Genomic DNA, 23126 nt, shown 5'->3' with positions numbered 1-23126 from the left:
CTTACATAAGCTATCTAAAATAGCCAGATTTTTTGAAACAAAGTAGAATGGTGGTTTCAATGGGCTGGGGAAGGAAAAAATGAATTGTCAGTGTTTCAGTTTCTCAAGATGAGAAATTTCTAGATCTATTGCACAGCATTATGCTATAGTTAACGATATTGTACACTTAAACGTGGCTCAGATAGTAAATTTTATGTTACATACTATTCAGAAAGGTTTACTTTGAGGAAGACTACACATGAACAGAGGGAAGGAACAAATAGGGAGAGAATCCCAAACAACCTCCACACTGTCGGGGTGGGGCTTCATCTCAGGAACTGTGAGATCATGACCTGAGCCAAAAGCAAGAGTCAGATGCTTAACCAACTGAGCCACCCAGATACCTCTGTTAGGTACTTTCTACTATAAAAAGTAAAAAAAGAAAAACCCTTAATTTTGGCCAAGGAATATCCAACTATACTAAAACAAGCATGTTAAATGCAGCACAGGTTGAAATGGGATTAAATGACCAAGTTATTTTGGAATACAGATCCTGCAATAGAAATATTCCTAAAGGAACAGTAATTTTTAATTACATCAGTTGGTATAACCCATATCTTATTTCCTCAACAGTGATGTAGATAGTGGGCCCCAAGGAGAATGCTTAAGCATATTCTCTGGTGTTCTCAACAGGAAATTTAAAATTCTGATTTTTTTTAATCTACATGACTTACTTCCTGTGAACCTCCAGAAGATTCAAATGATTCTATTTTTCCTAAATGCAAAATTGAGGAATTGAAGAAGATACTCTGTGGCCAAGTAGCTCTTGCTACATCCACATTAAAGTTCTGGGATTCTAACTTGTTGATGTTAATCATTCAAACCAATGATGTGTTTAAACCTATGTAATATGAACTTGCTCTCTCCTCTGTAGCTCACTTAAATATGCTTACAGCAAGATGAGAAGTGTCCCCTTTCAAAATACCATTAGGAAGCTATGAAATTTTTGGTTTGAACCCAAGTCTGGTTGTGAAGCCTAAGCCCTTACCTCTCCATAATGATTCACTCTTTTTGAATTCCCCATGTGCCCTGTTTGGTATGTCCATTCATCTAGCTACAACTTTCAGATACAGTTGTATAGTGATTGACTTGAAGAGGGTGGCTCTGAGTGCACAGGTGGGAGTAACATTTCAACTCTTTCCAGAACTTCAGAATAACAAGTGCTTTTCATCCATGAATGGAAAGTTACTGCAGAGGAGACTGTAAAAATGTTCTTTCAGCAGTCCAAGTAAGATGCAAGGAAATCTCTTAGGAATGGTGACATGTTTGGAGAAACATCTCATCTTGCTAATCATATTTCACAACTGAGTAGTTATCCTCTGGTAAGAACAAGTTTCTCATAGGATGTTGATGACCCCTTTTAAAGAAAATCAGGACAAAGATATACAGAAAAGGGTACACATACGTAAAGCATCGCAATTTTTTTATATATATGCACACGTCAAAAGTTACAATTGACATTTCAATCACGTGTAATTACATGCATTTTAAATAAGTCAAAGAAATACTAACCATTCGTCTTTTAATTTACTCTTAATCCATCACCTGTTCATTCTTGGTCAAGATCAGTATCTGGCCAGTTTCTGTGCAACTGGATGAAATTTCAACTTGCTAAACAGATTTGCTTTTGTACTTATTTACTAAGTATTGTTATACATCTCATTTGATAACTAGTATTAATGATTTTAAAACACATTGTCAATAATAAAGACCAGAAAATTTGCAAACATGGAGAAACTCACCCCATTTGCCACAGCTGTAGAAAATAAAGTTGTTTGCATCCAGTCACTATAAACTGGTTTCTTGTCATTGAACACAGGTACTCAGAGGTCAAGTGATATAATGATTTATTACTCCTGTGAATAAAAAAATTCTAGTTCTTTGCTGTCTGTATCTCCAAGAGCACAAACTCCTAATTTCCTATGTGGGTTTGCCTGCATGATAGCATGTAAGCTATCATGTTTTGGCTATAAAGATGTACATCCACACCTCATCAGAGTACAGATCTGAATAAGTGTTACTTTTATTTTCTTGCCTACAAACAGGTTGGACTCTTCAGCAGGTTCTTTTCTTCCTCTTGTCAGGCGTTCTCTAAGCATCTGTCATTATTTCAACATCTGGAAGGGCAGATAAGCTGCTCCAATTGGAACATTGCAGTCAGCAACTTTCTCCAGGAAACTAAATTTGTCACTTCTGCAAAGCATCTGTCTTCGGCCAGCTTTTGACTTTATATCCCCAGGCCAAACTCGAAAATCAGGCCTCCCAGTTTGTAAGGCTGCTATGGTATGGATTAATTCCATTGTGGAAAAAAGGATGACAAAGGATGGAAAGATCATGATTAACTCAAATTAATTTCTAGAACAGTGGGAAACCCATCTAAATATGATATAAAGATTTAATCTTAACCTGATGTCTTTCCATCCATTATACATGACTTCCCTTTTACAGAAATATTAAATGCTTCTCTGCATTTTTCCCTGACAGTTGCTGGTACATTATTGTCCCTCTCTGATTTGAGGGAGAGGTCAGGTTTTCAGATTAACCAGAGAACTAATAATTACTAATTTGAAGTGTGATAGGAAAGAAATTCACAAATTCTTATTCTAATCATACAATTAAAAGGACAACAGAGCTACACAAACTTTTTTTTTTTTTAGGCAAATATGATTAGATTATTTCTCTGATTAAAACTATTCACTGATGGTCTTTCCCCAGAGGTGATGATTTTATGAATGTGTTGAGGTGAGTTGTCTTCTGGACCCTGCTTGACTCTCCAGTCCTGTCTCCTATTGTTCTATTTTCTGTTGACTTGAGGTCATCTCTGCCATGCCTTCATGCCAATGTCCATATTATTCCTATTTGCAGGATGCCTCAGCTACCCAAAGGGATGCTTCTTAGAACCAATGTGCATTCTGATCAGAAAGGAGTCTTGTTAAAATGCAGGTTTAGGTTCAGTAATTCTGAAGTGGGGCCTGAGGCTATGTATTTGTAACCAGATTCCAGGTGATGCTAATGCTTTTGATATCTGTACTGTACCTTGAATAGCAGTTTCAGGCATTGGTTTTCAATCAGAGGGTGATAGTGCTCCCCAAGCCCATTTGGAAACATTTGCAGGCATTGTGTCTGTCATGGCTTGCGGGCACTACTGGCATTTGCTAGATATAGGTCAAGGATACTACTAAGCGTTACTCTATAAAGCTCAGAACAGCCCCCCATGGCAGAGGCTTACTCAGACTGACATGTCAGTAGTGTGAAGCTGGGCGCCTGGGTGGCTCAGTCGGTCTGACTGTAGCTTAGGTCATGATCTCACAGTTGGTGGGTTTGAGCCCCGTGTCAGGCCCTGCGCTGACAGCTCGGAGCCTGGAGCCTGCTTCGGATTCTTGGTCTCCCTCTCTATCTGACCCTCCCTGCTCACACTCTGTCCCTCTGTTTCTCAAAATGAAAAAATGTTAAAAAAAAATTTAAAAGAATAGTGTGAAGTTGAAAAACCTTGATCTCAAAGCCATCTAGGCTTTAGAAACCAGCTCTGCCATCCCATCATATCTTAACAAATTCTTAAACTCACCCAAGTACCCATGATTATTTCTGGCTTATTCCACCCATCCAGCCCCATCCCTGACTCCCTCATGCACCAAACTGAGTATGTGTGTGTGTGTGTGTGTGTGTGTGTGTGTATATATATATATATATGGTTTATTGGCTCTATTATCAATTACTTCTTTATGTGCTTAATTTCCCTTTAATTTGTGAGCATCTTGAGTGCAATTATATCTGTGTCACAGTACACAGCATCTATTTTGTTGTTATTGATTAACAGTACTTTTCTATGTGATTAATAGAAGACGTGAAAGAAAAGGAGATATTTAAAATTTGTAATATTCAATGTAGCAAGCATAAAAGGTAAAACAAAAAGGTTTCATTTTGTTTAGCCTATCATTATGACAGAAAAAATCTACTTTTCTTACAGACTTGAGAAAAATGGATACTTGAACTGCTTATAGGAATGTGTCCGGTTCATATTACTCAGAGATAAAGTGCTCATGATCTTTAAAACATACACATTTTTGACTCATTTCCAACAAGCCACTTTTTCCTGGTTGACCTATAGTCTAGTCAGTCCATTGACCTAGAGAAGGAATTTTTATTGATGGGTTTATAGAATTCAGGGAGCTCTGTGAATTCATTTGTGGCTAGCACAAATATTTTTACAGCATTTCAGGTATCTTGAAAAATTATTTATAACATGCTACTTAAAAATGACAGTAGTTAAGAGATGGTATTTTGTGTGTTGATGAGGAAGTACTTCTATTTCTGCCATGATTAAAACATTGATAATTTTATTTCAATATTATTAGCTTTTCTTGAAATCCTGTTTGTTTAAAAGTATTATTTTAATAGTTGATCCATCAGTTGCATAGAACACAGAAAGAAAGAAAGAAAGAAAGAAAGAAAGAAAGAAAGAAAGAAAGAAAGAAAGAGGGGCGCCTGGGTGGCGCAGTCGGTTAAGCGTCCGACTTCAGCCAGGTCACGATCTCGCGGTCCGTGAGTTCGAGCCCCGCGTCAGGTTCTGGGCTGGTGGCTCGGGGCCTGGAGCCTGTTTCCGATTCTGTGTCTCCCTCTCTCTCTGCCCCTCCCCCGTTCATGCTCTGTCTCTCTCTGTCCCAAAAATAAATAAAAACGTTGAAAAATTTTTTTTTAAAAATAAAAAAAAAAAAGAAAGAAAAGAAAAGAAAGAAAAGAAAGAACGAACAGGCACCTGGGAGGCTCAGTCGGTTGGGCATGCGACTTCTGCTCAGGTCATCATCTCACAGTCTGTGAGTTCAAGCCCTGCGTCGGGCTCTGTGCTGACAGCTCTGAGCATGGAGCCTGTTTCGGATTCTGTGTCTCCCTCTCTCTCTGCCCCTCCCCCATTCATGCTCTGTCTCTCACTGTCTCAAAAATAAATAAACGTTAAAAAAAAAAAAAAGCAAGAAAACCCTAACCCAATCCTTAACACTGCACTTCAACTGTATAAGCTAGACTAATTCATATATATATGGACATTTCATGATTACAGAACTTTATTGCTATAGTTACTGTAGAACTTTATTAAAATTCTTTATCATAGGATATACAGAAAACACTGTGTAAGGTCCACTCTGCAAAAGACAAATATATGCTGTATTAGTTTTCGATTGCTGAGTAAGAAATTACCCCAAACAGACTGGCTTAAAACAACACAGATTTAATGTGTTACATATAGTTTTGTAAATCTGGAGTCTGGTACAAATGTCACCAAGCTAAAATTAAGGCATTAGCAAGCTATGGTCTATTATGGAGGCTCGAGTGGGAGAATCTCTTTCCTGATCATTGAGTTATTAGCATAATTCAACTCCTTAGAGTAGTAGGAACCAGATCCCTGCATTCTTGCTTATAAAAGATGGGCTGTGATCACTTTACTTGGCTGATGACCCCTTTCCTCCATCTCCAAAGCCACCAGCAGTGAGTTTAGTTTTTCTCATATCTGTCTTCTTATATCATTTTTTTCAGTTTTAAGAACTCCTATGGTTAGGATAAAGCTCTCCATCTCAAGATCTGTAACCCCAAACTCATCTGCAAAGTTATCTTTTGCCATATAAGGCAAATAAAACATATTGATATCCTGAGGATTAGGCTGTGGCCATCCTTGGGAGACCATTATTCTGTCTATAATATATCCCCTGACAGAAATAGCCTATCTCAAATCAGCTTACCACACATTATACATTGGATCGTAGGCTTATGAGAGCAAAATAGCCTGGATGCAACAACTCCAGGTGCCTAGAAATATCTCATAATGACTAGAGATACTGTTTATCTTTGAAATTCATTAATACCTCATAATTATTAAGTGAGGGTGCTTGAATCACATACAAACAAATGAATATTTAACATATATAGAATTATAATCAGTTCTGATATACTCTTATTAAATGGGGGGGATGAAAATCTTGGCTAATATGCTTCTTTTCAACCCTGTTTTCTAAGTTCTGTGAAATGTTAATTTCATTGTATGTATGTCATTGTTAATACTGTAATACAATATGAGTTGAGTTTTTTCCCAAAGATCTCAGAATGGGGAATATTTGCCTTAATAGAGTTGCTTGGGCTGCCAGCTCCCCTCCCACCCCCACCCCCCCTTTTTTTTCCTTATTGAGAGTTATCTCTGGGTAGAAAGGTCAAGAGAAAGTACATCAAACAGGATTATTTTTTCTAGGATGAATTCCTGAACCATAGATTATCTTGCATATCAGTGTTAGAAATATTTTACCTGAGAGAAAAAACAGGACTTAGGTGGTTCTTAGTTTGTCTTTTCCTTCATACCTGATGCACTATTGGAAGTTTTCATATTGCTTGTTTATATTCACTCCTTCACTTATAAGAGTGTAGTGAAAGCAAATTTTCAAAGTGTTTCTTTAAAATCGGAATACTTGGGCATAAAGTGTAACTCTACCAATTACAGGTTATGTGCAAATAACTAACTTCTGTGAGAATAGTATCAAGTCTGACTTGGGAATGATAAATATTTGTAGGGTTTGACAGAGAATATATTTGGTGACACGTGTAAATTATGAGGCAGAAATCATGGTGACCTAGAGTTGATGTTTCCATTTTTGTGAACTCTAAAATGCAATATTCCGTGATTTATGCATTTCATTGGATCAGTTTGCCACTTGAAAATTACTGAGAGTAACGTTACTAATTCATTTTTATCCAGATTAGTGATATATAATTGGCATATAATATTGTATAAGTGTAGGGTATAAATTGTGTTAATTTGCTATGCTTCTATATGGCAATGTGATTACCACCATAGCATTAGCTAACACCTCTGTCATGTCTCCTAATAACCATTTTATTTTAGTGGTGAAAACATTTCAGGTCTATACTTCTTGAAACTTTGAAGTATATAATAACATTTTATTAACTTAATCATCATTCTGTATATTAGATCGCCAGAAATTACTTAACTTATAACTGGAAGTTTGTACCCATTGACTGGCATCTCCCCATTTTTCACTGGGCATTGGGGGATGGAGATATATTTCTATCCCTATCCCTATCCCCATCCCCATCCCCATCCCTATATATATCTCCTCCAAAATAACACCACCACCCCCAATGAGGGTGACAAAAACTTTACTGGTCTTGCAGCATCAGTTAGTGGTCTCTCTTTTATAGTATGTTTATCTGGTTTTGTTATTAGGGTAATGCTGGTCTCATAGAATGAATTTGGAACTTTTCCTTCTTTTTTCTAATTTTTGGAATAATTAGAAAAGCATAAGTATTAAATCTTTTCTAAATGCTTGGTAGAATTCTCCCACAGAGTCATCCAGTCCTGGACTTCTGTTTGTTGACGGTGTTTTGATTACCAATTCAAACTCATTGCTAGTAATTTGTCTACTCAAATTTTCTATTTATTCCTAATTCACTTTTGGAAGATTATATGTTTCTAGGAATTTATCCATTTCTTTTAAGTTGTTTGATTGGTTGGCATATATTTTTTCATAATATTCCCTTCTAAACTTTCACATTTCTGTGGTATTGTTTCTCCTCCTTCATTTCAGATTTTGACTCCTCTCTTCTTTGTTGTTGATTCTGCCTAAAGATGTATCAGTTTTGTTTGTCTTTTCAAAGAACCAACTCCTGGTTTAATTGTTCTGTTCTTTAGCATTTTTTGTCTTAATTTTTTTTAATATTTATGAGAGAGAGAGCAAGTGAGAGAGAGAGAGAGAAAGAGAGCATGAGTAAGGGAAGGGCATAGAGAGGAACACAGAATCTGAAGCAAGCTCCAGGCTCTGAGCTGTCAACATAGAGCCCAATGTAGGGCTTGAACTCACAAACTGCAATATCATGACCTGAGCCAAAGTTGGATGCTCAACTGACTGAGTCACCCAAGTGCCCCTGATTTTTTAGTCTTTATTTCACTTATTTGTTCTCTAGTCTTTATTATTTCCTTCCATCTACTGGCTTTAGGCTTTTTCCTTGTCTTTCTAGCTTTTTTAGGTGTAAGGTTAGGTTGTTCATTTGAGATTTTTCTTGTTTCTCTAGGTAGGTCTGTATTTCTATGAAATTTCCTCTTAGAACAGCTTTTACTGCTTCCCCAAAATTTTGGAGCAATGTGTTTTCATTTTCATTTGTTTCCATGTATTTTGGTCATATATTTTCTAAATCATGCTGCTTTGAAGATACAAAAGAAAAACAAAAACATGGCCTAATTGAATAGAGAATGCTGTAAAAGATCTTTTGTATCTTAAACAATTTTTTGATCTGGAAGTTAGATACTTTATCTGAATTCTCACCCACCATGAGCATCTGGAGGTGTTATTAATCCTGCATTCCTAGGGCAAACTATCAAAGTTGTTATACCTAAAATTAGGATCCATAAATAAATAGAGTTTAGTAAACATTTGAGTTATATAACATAATTGAAATAACAGATTCCAGATATAAACAGATACATAAAGACCAGAAAAATCTGAGCAGTTTTGATGGCTCATAAAATAAAGAATAAACATAGTCAGGGTCTTTAGAGAGGATGCATAAGCAATGCTACTAAGTAGTATCTACTTTAATAATAATCGTCACCAATAATATATTTAATTCTTACTATATGTCAATCACAGAGCTAAAACTATGATTTTTCTATGAGCTATTACCCTATAAAATAGACAATGCTATAATTTCCATCTTATTGATATGGACCAATGTAATGAAAAACAGAGTAATTACATTGTCCAAAGGTTCACCAGTTTTGAGTACCAGGAAGCAGAATGGTAAGAATTATTATCCTTAATCACTGTATTTTACGATATATAAACAGAATATAGCCATATAGTGAATATGTGCAATGTATATTCACGTCCAGTGACAAAGAGACTAAAGCTGGGGAACACAACCATACTCACTAGACGTAAATACAGAGTGGTCCAACAGGCCTTACAAACTTTGAATAAATTATCCATGTATGTTTTCTACCTCCTTTTGCTATTAAATGCCTGAATACTGAATAATAATGAATATACCTCAGTTCATATATTTTTGAGAAACTACCACTCCATGAAGCTCACTTAGCCTGCATAGAGATAAGTTGGTAAGCAGTTGTTGAACTTTAATCCACAGATAAGTATAATTGTATAGTTCTCAGTATCTTTTGCATATTGTGGATATTTTAAAAATAGCTTCATAAAAATAGCTTTGTATTTATGTACAGTGTTATGACATTTTCAGAAGTAAAATTCTGGAAATTACTTGATGAAAGGATTTTTATTTTCCAATTTGAGACCTTATAAGAAGAATCTTATAAAAGTAGTGATCAAAGAAAACTGAAACAATGAATTATCCTTTTCAAAAATTATCTGTTTATGTGGTGAATATTGCCAATGAAAATTAGGGACACAAGCACACTGAACATATATGATATTAGCAAAATGCTAATTTTTACTTATTTGAATACTGCCTTGAATATCTTCATGACAAAGTAGATTATTCAGAAATTTATGTCTTTGGTATATTTGAGTCAGTGTACATTGGCCACAACTTAAGAGGAAAAAAGTCTTGCAAGGCAGAGAGATTGAATTTCCAGAAGAGTTCCTTCTTGGGGAACCACAGGTAAAAGTAGAAAATGAAATAAAATACTAGTTACAAAAAAGGAATGCCAAAAGCAGTTCATGACTTCCTGCAGAAAACAACCCTTTAGCCACTGCTCAAACCATTTTCTTTCTCTTTACTGCTTTTTAAACCAGCAAAGAGGATCAGTAAAGGAGCTTTGGAGCTGAGAGCAAGTTTTGCTAATGAGTCTCCTGATGCTGTCCCAGTGATGGGCACGGCAGAATTCCATCAATAAAACATTAAGATAAAGCACCCACAGCCCTTAAGGTAGCAGCCAAGTCTCATTCCAGGGACTTGGATTTTGTGTCGATTAAAGAAGAGACTTCAAGAGTTGAAATTCACTTTGCTCGGGCTTGTAGGACACCTCCGGCAAACATTAGCACAACAATTGCCATCATATTTTTTTACACCTCTCAGGTCCATGTGCAATGACCATCTCTCTCATTTCTCATTGGTTTACTGTTGTTCTAATTTACTCACCGAGACTTATATTTAAGTCCCAATTGAACTTGTTGGACACTGAAATGTAGTAACAGGCAGGAGACTTTTTCAAAATTGTATTTTCTATATAAGTAAACCTCTCAACTGAGTTGTGTTTTTTTTGTTTTGTTTTGTTTGCCTCTATCAGGAGAGTTTCAAGACAACTCTGTGAGGTGAGATAAGGATTTTCTTATTTATTAAATTATATAAATGAATAGAAATTCTAGGTGCCTTCTGGGGCATCACTTTCTCCTGTTTTGTTTCTTGAATTCCAGGAAAAGCAACAGTGAAAAAAGAGTATCAATACTGACTCACTCTTTTTCTTTATTTGTTATAGCAGCAAACTCTTCCATAATACAAATATTAGGATGGAATTTACAGTGAACATTGGCATATTTTTATGGTTCTTGTCACATCTAAATTAACTAAAGGGTTTTTGTTTGAAGGATCTCTTCTCTTGATTGAAATGTAACGAGAATCATAAAATCCCATGGCTTTACATTTGGGAATCCCATTCACATAATTTGCATAAACTGCCATTTTGATATCTTTAAAACATAAACAAATTTACATTTACTCATATAACTTGCCTCTCATCAGAAACAGCTTTGAATATTCAGGGACATAAATTTGTCTTTGCTGTCACATTAGTTTAGGGTATGTTTTACCTGCCTTTTCTAAGATATCTAAGTATGCCTGATTAAATAAACATGAAAGTGACAGACCAGTCGAATATTTAAATCTCACAAAGAGAATAAGTATATTAACATTGGAAAGTACCCCCACTCCCACCTGCCCTGGGATGTATCAGATTCAAACATTGTCCATAGGATTCAACCTCAGTCCTCTTCCCCAGAGTCTTGACATTGCCATCAGCAACCTCTCACTAACAACAGATCCTTTACCTCAGACACTTCCCAAGGTCCTGTCCCTGTCAGCAAGAACTCATCACGTATGTTGCTGTTCCTTCTTGACCAAGTGCTTTAGCTACAAAAAACAATTTGAAACTTGGGGGATTTTGAACAAAACACAGTGTCTTCGTTATCACTTACCATGTTAACACATGACCAGAGCACATTTTATGTAAGCCCTGAAAATGTCTGGTGATTGACCTGATATCAGTTATCCTTGGAGATGGAATCAAGCTTAGGAAACACATTTCTGAATTTTCAATTTGGGATCTGTTCTAATATACTATTTATGCATTTTGAAATATAGAAGAAAATGAACAGATCAGATTACTTTATTGTTAGTGGATTAGAGACATCAATGAGGTGTAAATGGTAATCCATAAAGAAGGTAATCCATTACAGAACAAAATAGTTCGTGAGAAATCAGAAAATGGTACTTCTTCAGCCTCTGTATGATGACGTGTTTCATTCAACCTTGTCTTCGGATACGAAAACAACAACAACAAAGTAAGTTCAGAGGAGTGATTTCCAAGGTCATACTTTCCAAGAATGTTTCTATTGATTAACCCACTTGGGGACTTGGATGTCCATAGAACCCAGGACTTCAGGAATCACAGATACCTGAGTGCCTTTTGTATACTTTGCTGGAAACAGGCTCTGAACAAACCAGAAATAATTCTGTGTTTGCAGTGTTTTATCCTAATGGGCACAGAGAGAAATTAAAGTTATGTTTATGAGTGGTTATCTAATTGTAAATTATAATTGTAGTGTTTTGGAGGGAAATAATTACAAATTGAAATGGGATATGAAGGAGGTAACTGGAGCAGACACCAAAAAATTGAAAAAGAAACTCCGTTTTGAGGAACTAGAATTTAATTAAAATCTGAAAGTTAAATAAATTGACCAGATTTCAAAAACAAAAAAAAAAATGGAGGTGATAGTGATCTAAGCAGAGAGAGGACCCAGTATAAAGACTTGGAAATAGTTAAGAGGACAGCATAACTGAAGAATTTTAAAAAGGACAAGACAGCTTGAGTATTTGGGAAAAGGGAACGGTATTAGAATATATTTGGGAACTATTATAAAAACTGCTCTATTGAAGGTGGTCCTCAAATTTCAATTCCATAGCTATGGTTTCTTAATTCATAAAATCACTTCCCATTTTGATGCATCACGACATAGAGAAAAATTGGAACTCAGAGGCACCTCACATTGCCATGCACTCCACACATAAATTGGATGTTCTTCATGAAAACTCCCATTTTGATTGTGTAATGAAAACCATTGGCAGATACTGCCAGCTAAGTAGAGTTAAGGGAATTAAACTACGTTACATCAAAACATGATGCTCTGAGCCAGCATGCAATCCCCTATCATCAAACAGTTTGCAGTGAGCATGTATTTTGCAAGTTTCACTATCTCAATCTGTATTTGCCCTCAAACCTTCCTCAGGCTCTGTCTACACTGTCAAATGAGGGGTTGAGCCATCACCACAGGAGGGGTATTGATGGAGACAGCTCAGGTCAAATGAATCCCTTCTTCCCAGATTCTGCTCTATAATAACCTCCTATCTCCTCTTCAATTTGCTTGCATAAACAGAGCCTTAGGGCAACAGTGAGACTAGGAGATATTCCAAACGTGCCTCAAATAATATTACAAATTTTAAGGTCTTGTCTACAAAGCATATTTGACCCATACATTTCACTGCTGAAAGAGATGGTTGAGAGATTCTGCCCTAACTTATTTTTGTTATATTTGAGGAAACTGAGGCTCAAATATATTCATCAGTTCTATTGCACAGTGTAGGAGACACTTCTTGGTGGAAAGGGAAGTAAAATATATATATTGTGGACTTTCAGTTCAGACTTTGCTCTGGGCATCCATACATCGTGATTGGAATCCCCTCATCCCAACAACCATGTAGCAAGCAGTCAATATTTTTCATTCCATGTAGGACTTGGACCAGGCAAATAACCATAGCTAACTACATCTTATTCTGTTCTATGGACCGTGCATACAGATGTACATGTAATTCTTCTAATTGCCACACTATGCCTAGGAGTGAGTCATTCTCTACATAGGAGGAGACTGAAAATTTAAAGTTTAAGTAACTTATCCCCAAAGTCTACAGCTGTTAGTTGGTTAATAGTATTTCACACCCAACCTGAAATCTTATACATTGTGTTCTTATGCCTCATATGTAATGATCTGGATAAGGTTTTGTGACAAAAATACTAACTTTGACATGTTAAATTGAGTAATATTTATGAATTTCTACTATGTTTCTGGAATTGTTTCTTCCCAAGGATGCTCTGGGGAACATAGTACATTTATTTCTTACCCTATGGAGCCAATTGTCCAGTAGGTGAAAGGGATATTAAAAAAAGAATGACACAAATTTATTTAAGTCATTCATAAGAGTACTTTTAATAGTACTTTGAGCACAACTAAGTACTAAGAACGGATGGGAGGCACTGTAGAACAATAGAACAACAGCTTGTTCACTGGTGTTGGGGAAACTGTTAAGATGAGGCATAAAAGAAGAGAGGGAATTTACAACATGCAAATAGAAAAGAGGCACAGAGGTATTGGAAACAGTGGGTGCAATGGTCCTGGATTGGAAAAGAGCTCGATATGTGTGAGGCACCGAGGTGGCCGGTGAAACTATAATGTACCAAATTATGGCGCCAGTCCTGTAAAATGGGGCTGGAGAGAAAGGTACAGGTGGGTCAAGAGCATCTAGGTCCTTTCAGACTGGTGAGAATGATTAGTCCTTTTGCTAAGATGTGTTACATGGCTATTTGGAGTTTTAGTAGGAGGGTATCATGATAAGATTTGTGTTTTAGGAAGAATAACCCAATTTCGGTGTGCCAAAGGGATTATAGACGGACAAGGATGGAACTTTCCAAGTGCTGACATTTCATTTATAGACTAGCATATTGGCAACCTGGAATACAAATACAGGAGGGCAAAGGATGTTTGGCAAGGCTCTGGAAATCACTGTCATTTAAATAACATGGAAAGAACTGGGCATGTTTTACTTTCAAGAAAGAGAATAAGGAGAGTGAGTTTTTTAGGAGAGGAGAAATAGAAATGGCTGAATTTCTAAAGGAGGCCTGTTTCGGCCTGATCGAGTCATTGTTATAGGCAGAGGTAGTCAATGGAATAATTGGCAGCTCTGTGACATTGTCAGTTTTTTGGCCCTCACGGTATGGCAGGAGACATTACATGTTTGTACCTCTCAGGATGTTGTAGAACTGGCTCCATACCTGGAGCAGAATTTTGGAAAGTTGTTTTCCTCCAAAATTGTTTCATGTGCTAACATTCTCCGTTTAGTTTATAAATCTGAATGTCAGACAGAACCTGTTGCCATTTCTTCGTGTGTGTACTGGAGATGGGATTTGTAAATCTTACATATATAGATTAAAGGCTATTTTGCTAATTTAGGAAACTCTGATGCATTTTTTAACACACAAGTTAGGGCTGCCTCCATTCAGGCATGCCTGCCTAGGACAGGTGATGAGAATTGAGCATAAACCTGTAAGACAGAGCTTGAGTTTCAGACTACATGTTATTCTGTTTATGTTCTACCAGTGACGATGCAAGTACTATAACTAATAATCTGTTTTATTAACTTCAAAAAATTAGACATTTGAATACAAGGTAAAATTTTTTCTCCCTTTTGTTCATTTCTCTTCCCTTCTTACTTGATCTATCTCATTTTTGCCCTGGCTCCCCACCCCTCTGTACTTGGTATTGCTGCAACATTCAGCTTCTTATACACTCATTTCTGTGTGCCATTCCATATGTAAGACACACAGAAAAATTTCAGTGCTCACAGTCTAAAGTCCACGTAGTTTCATCTTGATATAAATTGTCCTTTATAATTTTTATCTAATATACCTGATCATGCTGCTCTATATCCTTTTTCCTTATTATTACAATACATTTTAGCTACTATGGACTACTTCTCATTTATTTTTCAAATAAAGTAATAGCTGTAAGTAGAAGTTGTTCAGGTAGTAGTAATTATTATAATAGTATTTTGTTATTAAAGTTTTTTTTTATTTATAGTCAAAGCAATGGCTGCCATTTGAGGATCTCCTACAACCAAGCATTTTAAGAAGTAATTTAAATATCTAATTTTAATTTATTTTTTTCATTTATTTATGTAATATGTATTTATATTTATTCAAAGCTACTCTGAGGCATTCATCCAGGAAGTTGAGATAATACAGTGGGGAAAAAAAAAAAAACAAAAACAACAGGTGACATCCCTGTTTCATGGGCCTTAGATTCCAATGAGTGAAAATATTACATTTTACAGAGGTAGGTGTTAGTAAATATTCCATTCCTTTTGTACCTTCCTCAATATTCTAAGGTCTACATAAATATAACTTGCCTTGGAACAAAGTATAACCTTACAAACCTCCATAGGTGCCCCAAATGAAAATCTGATAGTTTAAATAAGGGGAGTGCATTAACATGCCTGTAAAGAACAGTTACAGCTCCCAGAATAGAAATGTGGGTTTTTAACCTTGTTTTGATTCAGTAACCTACATTGTCAAGTAGGTATGCCAATTGGACTATATCTTTGAAGCCTCACCTCCACCATCTGTATTCATTTTAATGTCATGCCATTGATGTGTCTCTTCAAGTAGAGATCATTTCATTCTTAATATAGTCAGGTAGCATAGAGTGCTTTTCACCCTGGGAAATGCAACAAGCACAGAATGGGGAACTTTCTGGGTTGAGGAACAAAGTCCAAGGTAAACCCCTGGTGAGATTGTCAAAGGAAGACTGTGAGGAGGCGTGAGAAGGTGCCACATGTTATCCAAAAGGAGGAAGAGTGATTGGCAAGGTCAAGCTATTTGCAGAGATAGCATTTGAGCCCAGTTCGATTGAAACTTAAAAGCTTAGATAAGTCAAAGGGCTGAGAGAGAGAGAGAGAGGGAGGGGAAAAAAAAAAAAGAGTCCAGCTTTTCCTTATGGGAAACTTAGTAAGAAAAAGATTTAACGGTATTGGAGGAATTCTATAAATGGAAAGAAAATTGTAAGAGGAATCTTTTGTATAGCATTTAGAAAATATTTTTAAAACACACCCAATTTTATTAGGTTGACAGAAGGATTAATTGTGGTTATGTTCAGAGAGGGACATATTTTTAAAACATTCAAAGGGTGTTACAAGTTAATATTAACAGTGGTGTTTTAAAAAAATGTCATCAGGCGTTAGCTTCCAAACATGATCTTTGAATCAGAATAACCTGGTCAATTTGTAAAGATAACAAAAAAAAAAAAAAAAAAAGCAACTTCCCTGGCTATTCCTTTGTGAAGCTAGGGCTCAGAAATGGGCTTTTTTAACCAGCTTTCTCCGGGGGAAGGTATATCTTCTTCCATTTAGTGCAGGGTCTCTGGTTCTTCCTGGTCTGGCTCGTGTGTGCAGTCCTCCTCAGCTCTATATTCTGCCTCTGGGTGCATATCTGTTGGGGACTGCACACTAAAGCCACAGGGACATGCAAGTTGACACCAGAACTCTGCATCTTCCATCCTTCATCAAGTCCTCTTTTTCTTCTCTGCAACCTTTCCATGTACTTCCGTAGCTCCTCATGCAATATAGTCATTGTGAAGCATCAGTATCACCTCTCATTCTAGATTGAACTAATCCATTGATGTGCAATTCTTTGATCTATTTGCTAAATTCTATTTATTTATTTATTTATTTATTTATTTATTTATTTAGAGAGCATGCAAGGGCGGGGGTCACAGAAAGAGGGGGAGAGAGAGAAGGAATTCCAAGCAGGCTCCCTACCGTCAGTGTGAAGCCTGCTGCTGGGCTCAAATTCACGAACTCTGAGATCATGACCTGAGCCCAAACCAAGAGGTGGATGCTTACCAACTGCACCACCCAGGTGCCCCTGTTTGGTAAATTCTTAGGAAGAGTCTGCTAACCCCAGGCAAGAAGGTAACCAGTAACTACATGTAGTGTCTAGTGAGGGAGATGACAAATGAACAATTAGACTAAAGTATAATACTTGCTAGGCAGGAATGCCATAGGAGAATGTCACAGGATCCCAAACTTACTGGACTTCTCTGCTATACAGTGAAGACTTACGTGACTTCTACTCTCCAGAGAGCTTTACTTGATTTTCTTCATGCCTCTCCTTAGAGCCTTAACTGAACGTTCGTTGACAATAAGAACAAAATCTACGATTTCCAGGGTAGTCTCTTCTCCAATTAAAGAAATTTTAACACCCGTTTATTTTGTACTTAATACTGTCTGTATGCTTGGATAAGAATGAAAAACAATAGAAAACAATGACCACATTACTCTTAGTCTCAGGTTAATTATATTTGTCAAACTTACCACGATAACATTGGATGAAATACGTTGATCATGTTAATATACTTCAGTTCTTAATGTGGATTATATTGCCTCATCCTCCTATCATCCTTACACCTTAGGTGCTGCTGCAATCTCCATGTCACTGATGAAGAGGCTGAAGTTCCAACAAAGAGTCCCATTTGTTCATGGTCACACAGTAAGTAACCCCTTGATTTCAAACCTGGGTAGTCGGGCTCCATTCGTCTCCATTAAGCTATTCTCCTTGCAGTTTTATTTCATTGTGACATTCTGTTGTGTCTTAGGTTGAAGTTAATTCTAACACTGTCATTTCTGGAGAGGTAACACTGCAGAAATTTTAGGATTGAAATGCCTGACTTGAATCGTGTTGCCATTACTTACTAGCTAGGCAACACTGAGTACTTCATTCAGGTTTTCTGTGCTGTACATGAGTGGTTGGCACAATGGAAATAATAATAGTACATAACTTAGTTGTACTCAGTGAGTCAATACATGTTAACCACTTGGATCAGAGGTTAACAAATAGGAAACACTTATTTCTGCTTATCATCACTATGATTGCCATCACTGTTACTACTGTAATTAATACTACTGCAAATAATAGCATGACCACCATGATGGCTGGCTTGTGAACCCTCAATAAGGCAAAAAGAATCAGTGTTCCATGGTTAAGATGGGAATTTAAGACCTCCTTGCTTTTCTTAAAATATTTATGAGTATGAAAATAAAAGGTTAATAGAATATTATTTCAATTTCTCTGGATAGGTACTAACAAAGTACTTATAACTGTATCACTCCATTTTTAGCTACTAACAAAGTACTTATAACTGTATCACTCCATGTTTAGCTTTCATGCATGTACATCTCTTTTCTTTGTGAGATTCTGGGTGCATACAATAAAATAAAGGAAAAAGACTAATGTGAGAAGTCCCTCAAGAATCAGAATCTGGAATCTGGTGGAGTTGCTCCCATTTCACATTTGTTCTCCACCTGCTTATAGAAAATATACACTGGACCCTAAATATACACTGGGCCCAGTGAACAAGGGGAAATAACTTTCAGTGACTGTTGCAAGATCTCCTCTATGCCAGACACTTGTGTTTGCTTTTTTTTTTTTTAATTGTGTTCTTTATAAGACTTGGAGTTGTAATGCATTATCCCCATTTTTATTTGACAAACTTACAGCTCAGTGAGATGAAACAAGTTGTGTAAAGACACCTTAATAAATGTCAAAGAAATTTTAAATCTGGTGCCTGATTCCAGAGTCCAGACACTGACCACTAGGATATGGAATATCCTACGTGTGCTCAAGGAACAATTACCAAGCATGTTCGCCAATCAAAACAAAATAAGTTTTAAGAAATAGACTGGTTACACTAGCTAATGAAGAGTCCAGAAAGAAAGGTATGGGGAGGGTTGTTGCAGATAGATAGAAACGTGTTGCACAGATATGTAAATAGCGTCTTAAAATCCTTATGGGTGCCAGGTCACAAAATCCAATTGTGATGTTAATTTGAATGTTCTTAACTTACACAATGTCAAAAACTCTGTTGCTTTGTATCCTAATTTAATTATAACATTTCCTTTGTTTACCTTCGATCATTATGAAAGTAACAAATGTTCAATATAGAATTGGGGGAAATTCTAGTAGGAAGGTAAAATCATTCATTGTCAAAAGATCCATAGGTAACCATGTGATAGTTCTCAACATTTCTTTTTATGAATTCTTATTTTTTCTTTTATCTTTTAGTATTTCTGTGTTGTATTATTTTTAAATTAATATATTGCCACATCTCTTGTCTGCTTTTTTCCATTTAGCGTTGGGAATTTATAACCCAACTTTTTATAGACAACATTTTAACAACTTGATAGCTTTCTATCCTGAGGAATGATAATTTGCCATTACCTATGTATTATGTATACAAAAAGTCCTTTTTGCTCCCGTGAACATTTTTTTAATTTTTTTATTATTTTTTAATACAATTTATTGTCAAATTGGCTAACAAAATGTAAAGTTTGCTCTTGGTTTTTGGGGTAGATTTCCATGATTCATTGCTTACATACAACACCAGTGCTCATCCAAGCAAGTGCCCTCCTCAGTGCCCATCACGCATTTTCCCCTTTCCCTCACCCCCCCATCAACACTCAGTATGTTCTCTGTATTTAATGATTTCTCACAGTTTTCCTCCATCCTCCTCTGTAACTTTTCTTCCCCCTTCCCTTCCCGCATGGTCTTCTGTTAAGTTTCTCAGGATCCACATATGAGTGAAAACATATGATACCTGTCTTTCTCTGACTTACTTTAATCAGCATAATACCTTCCAGTTCCATCCATATTGATGTAAATGGCCAGATTTCATTCTTTCTCGTTGCCAAATAGTATTCCATTCTATATATAAACCACATCTTTATCCATTCATCAGTTGGCGGAAATTTAGGCTCTTTGCATAATTTGGCGATTATTAAATGTGTTGCTATAAACATTGGGGTACATTTGCCTGTATGCATCAGCACTCCTGTATCCTTTGGGTAAATTCCTTTAGTGCTATTGCTGGGTTGTAGGGTAGTTCTATTTTTAATTTTTTGAGGAAGCTCCACACTGTTTTCCAGACTGGCTGCACCAGTTTGCATTCCCACCAACAGTGCAAGAAGGTTCCCTTTTCCCCACATCATCACCAGCATCTGTAGTTTCCTGAGTTGTTAATTTTAGCCACTCTGACTAGTGTGAGGTGATATCTAAGGGTCGTTTTCATTTGTATTTCCTTAATAATGAGTGATGTTGAGCATCTTTTCATGTATGGGCTGGCCATCTGGACGTCTTCTTTGGAAAAGTGTCTACTCATGTCCTCCCATTTCTTCACTGGATTATTTGTTTTTTAGGTGTTGATTTTGGTGATTTCTTTATAGATTTTGGATACTAGCTCTTTATCCAATATTTCATTTGCAAATATCTTTTCCCATTCCATCCGTTGTCTTTTAGTTTTGTTGATTATTTCCTTTGCAGTGCAGAAGCTTTTTATCTTGATAAGGTTCCAGTAGTTCATTTTTGCTTTTAATTCCCTTGCCTTTGGAGAGTTGTTGAGTAAGAAATTGCCTGCTTCCTCCTCTAGGGTTTTGGTGGTTTCCTGTATCACATTTATGTCTTTGATCCATTTTGAGTTCATTTTTGTGTACGGTGTAAGAAAGTGGTCTAGTTTCATTCTTGTGCATGTTGCTGTCCAATTCTGCCAGTATTATTTGCTAAAGAGATTGTCTTTTTATAAATTAACCTGTGTTATAGCTTAAGGTACCCTGAACATCTCTGTTACTCATAGATTTTTCTGTATCCATATTGTTAAAATAGAATGAATATGTAGAGATACATATGAACATATTTAATGTCTTAATATGTATTGCCAATTTTTTTTATAAATAAAACGGTCATTGGTTAGGAAGCTCAGAGAGAAAGGGCACTTCCAAACGAGGGGTAGCCTGGGAAAGGCTAGGAAAAGAGGATAAAGACCAAGAAATTTGGCAGTGCATTTAGGGCTGAGGTAAGGGAAGGGAGGAGAAAGATCAGAAAACGTCAATTAGTGTAAGTTTCAAATTGACAGCCAACCAGAATCTAAAGAACATAAAATATACCATGTTGTCCCATTGAAGTCCTATTTCAGTTAAGAATGTGTGTGAAGGGATTATCAGCATTGCTTTCTCTTTAAGTCCATCAGACTGGTGATACTTAGACCAAGTTTTGCATCATGTGTTTGTATTGATTTGGGGCGACAGAGTTTTTTGTCCTTCAGTACAAAGGCAGGCTGTGTGTTTTACTAAGGTGGATTTGAAACAGGACTGTTTTTACCTGATGAAATGCTGGCTGTGTCTCACAGTATGTTCTGAAATGACAACAAAAACAACAATATGCTGGCTGGTTTGGGCAACCCCGGGCAATCCAACATTCTAACAAGTGAATCTGTATACAATCAGAAAGTTATATTTTGTAGTCCAAACTATGTCAATAAAAATAAAAATTAGATGAATTTAATCTTAATTTTCAAAATAAAAAGTAATTAAACAAAACATTACTAAATCTATAGTATTTTTATAAAATTTGTTAGCTAAAGTATTTTCCATCCATTGTGATTTCAATATTCCCCTGAGTTGTATTGTTTTCTTCTTTAACATTGTATCTCTAAAACTCAATTTTTTTAAACTTTTTTTTAACGTTTATTTATTTTTGGGACAGGGAGAGGAGCATGAACGGGGGAGGGGCAGAGAGAGAGGGAGACACAGAATCCAAAACAGGCTCCAGGCTCTGAGCCATCAGCCCAGAGCCCGACGCGGGGCTCAAACTCACGGACCGCGAGATCGTGACCTGGCTGAAGTCAGACGCCCAACCGACTGCGCCACCCAGGCGCCCCACTAAAACTCAATTTTTAAAGAATAACTATGCCTATTTGATCTGTAGTCACAGATCAAATTATTTTATTAGTAAATTTGATTCTATAGAAAATCATCTCAATTGTTTCAGGGTTATCAGTGTCTGCATAAACAGAGTTAAATAGGAGCATTTATGAATGCATTCAGTAAGTGTTTACTAAGATTAAAATTAGGGAATATAAGGTTAATTGTGTTCTCTGACTTTAATAAACTCAATGAATGAAATTTGATGAAGTCTGATGGTAGTTGAAGGTAAGAATCCTAAATCCTGTGGTTTTTAAGAATTGAAAGATTAAGCCCCACATCTCATTTTTTCTTCTATGCTTTGCTGCTATGTTGTAGAGTGTATAGGTTTCTGAAAAACTAAAGAGGAGGGCCTCTAACACAACATAAAGACTTGAGAAGACTGTTCCATAGGACAGGTAATGGCTGAGCTGAATTATCCTGGTGATGATCACAAAGCACAATTCAGTAGGATATAATGTGCCATGCAAAATGATGGAAGTGTCAAGGAGTTGTTAGAATTGGGGACTTTAGCATGCTTGACATTTGAATTGGAGGTGAGATCCATGAATTAGGCATGAGGCCAAATCACAAATGGATGATAGCATTTTGGAGTCTGTTGCTTAAGTCAGTGCAGCACCACTGAAAGATTTCACACAAGTGACCCAATCATATTGACAGTGTGGAAAGATCGCCCTGATGGAGAGATGGCAGTTAAATGTGGGATTTGTAGGACTGCGAATGTCATCGTTACTAGGCTAGTTTATTGTTCCACTGAGATATAATGGGGACCTTTTCCATGACAATGCAAGGAGGAACAGAGAAGAGGAGATACATGAAAGATAGTTATTATCACAGATTTCTTACAAGAGTTTCTTTTGAAAAGCTCAGTTCTTTAAATCCCACGGATTTACAGTTGGACATCTTTCAAAACAGGGGCTGCTGAAATGAGAAAGAGTGAAAGCTAAATTGTCTCCAACTTAGAAGCCCTTTTTTCAGCTCTAATTTGCCTATGTTTGGTGTGGAATTAGGTATTGAAATCCACTCAAGTTTCTAATTTTCAGCTCCCCTGCACCCACGCAGCCTCACAGTTAGGAGTTTGCTAATAAAACGGGTTCCCAATTTAATCCAACAAGGGGCTCACTATGCAAATACTCTTATACAGTATGTTTTTTTTTTACAAATAAAACCTAGATAAAAATATGAATACCAGTAAACTTGAGGGTCTATAATTTAAAAGGATGATTCTCTCTATTTTTAATGTTTTACTTATTTTTGAAAGAGAA

This window comes from Lynx rufus, unplaced genomic scaffold (assembly GCF_022079265.1).
Source record: "Lynx rufus isolate CCGP_SWC_20201006 ecotype Redwood Valley unplaced genomic scaffold, mLynRuf1.p SCAF_16, whole genome shotgun sequence".
Lineage (NCBI taxonomy): Eukaryota > Metazoa > Chordata > Mammalia > Carnivora > Felidae > Lynx > Lynx rufus.
The sequence above is the reverse complement of the archived record's forward strand: the minus strand, read 5'-3'. Positions refer to the sequence as shown.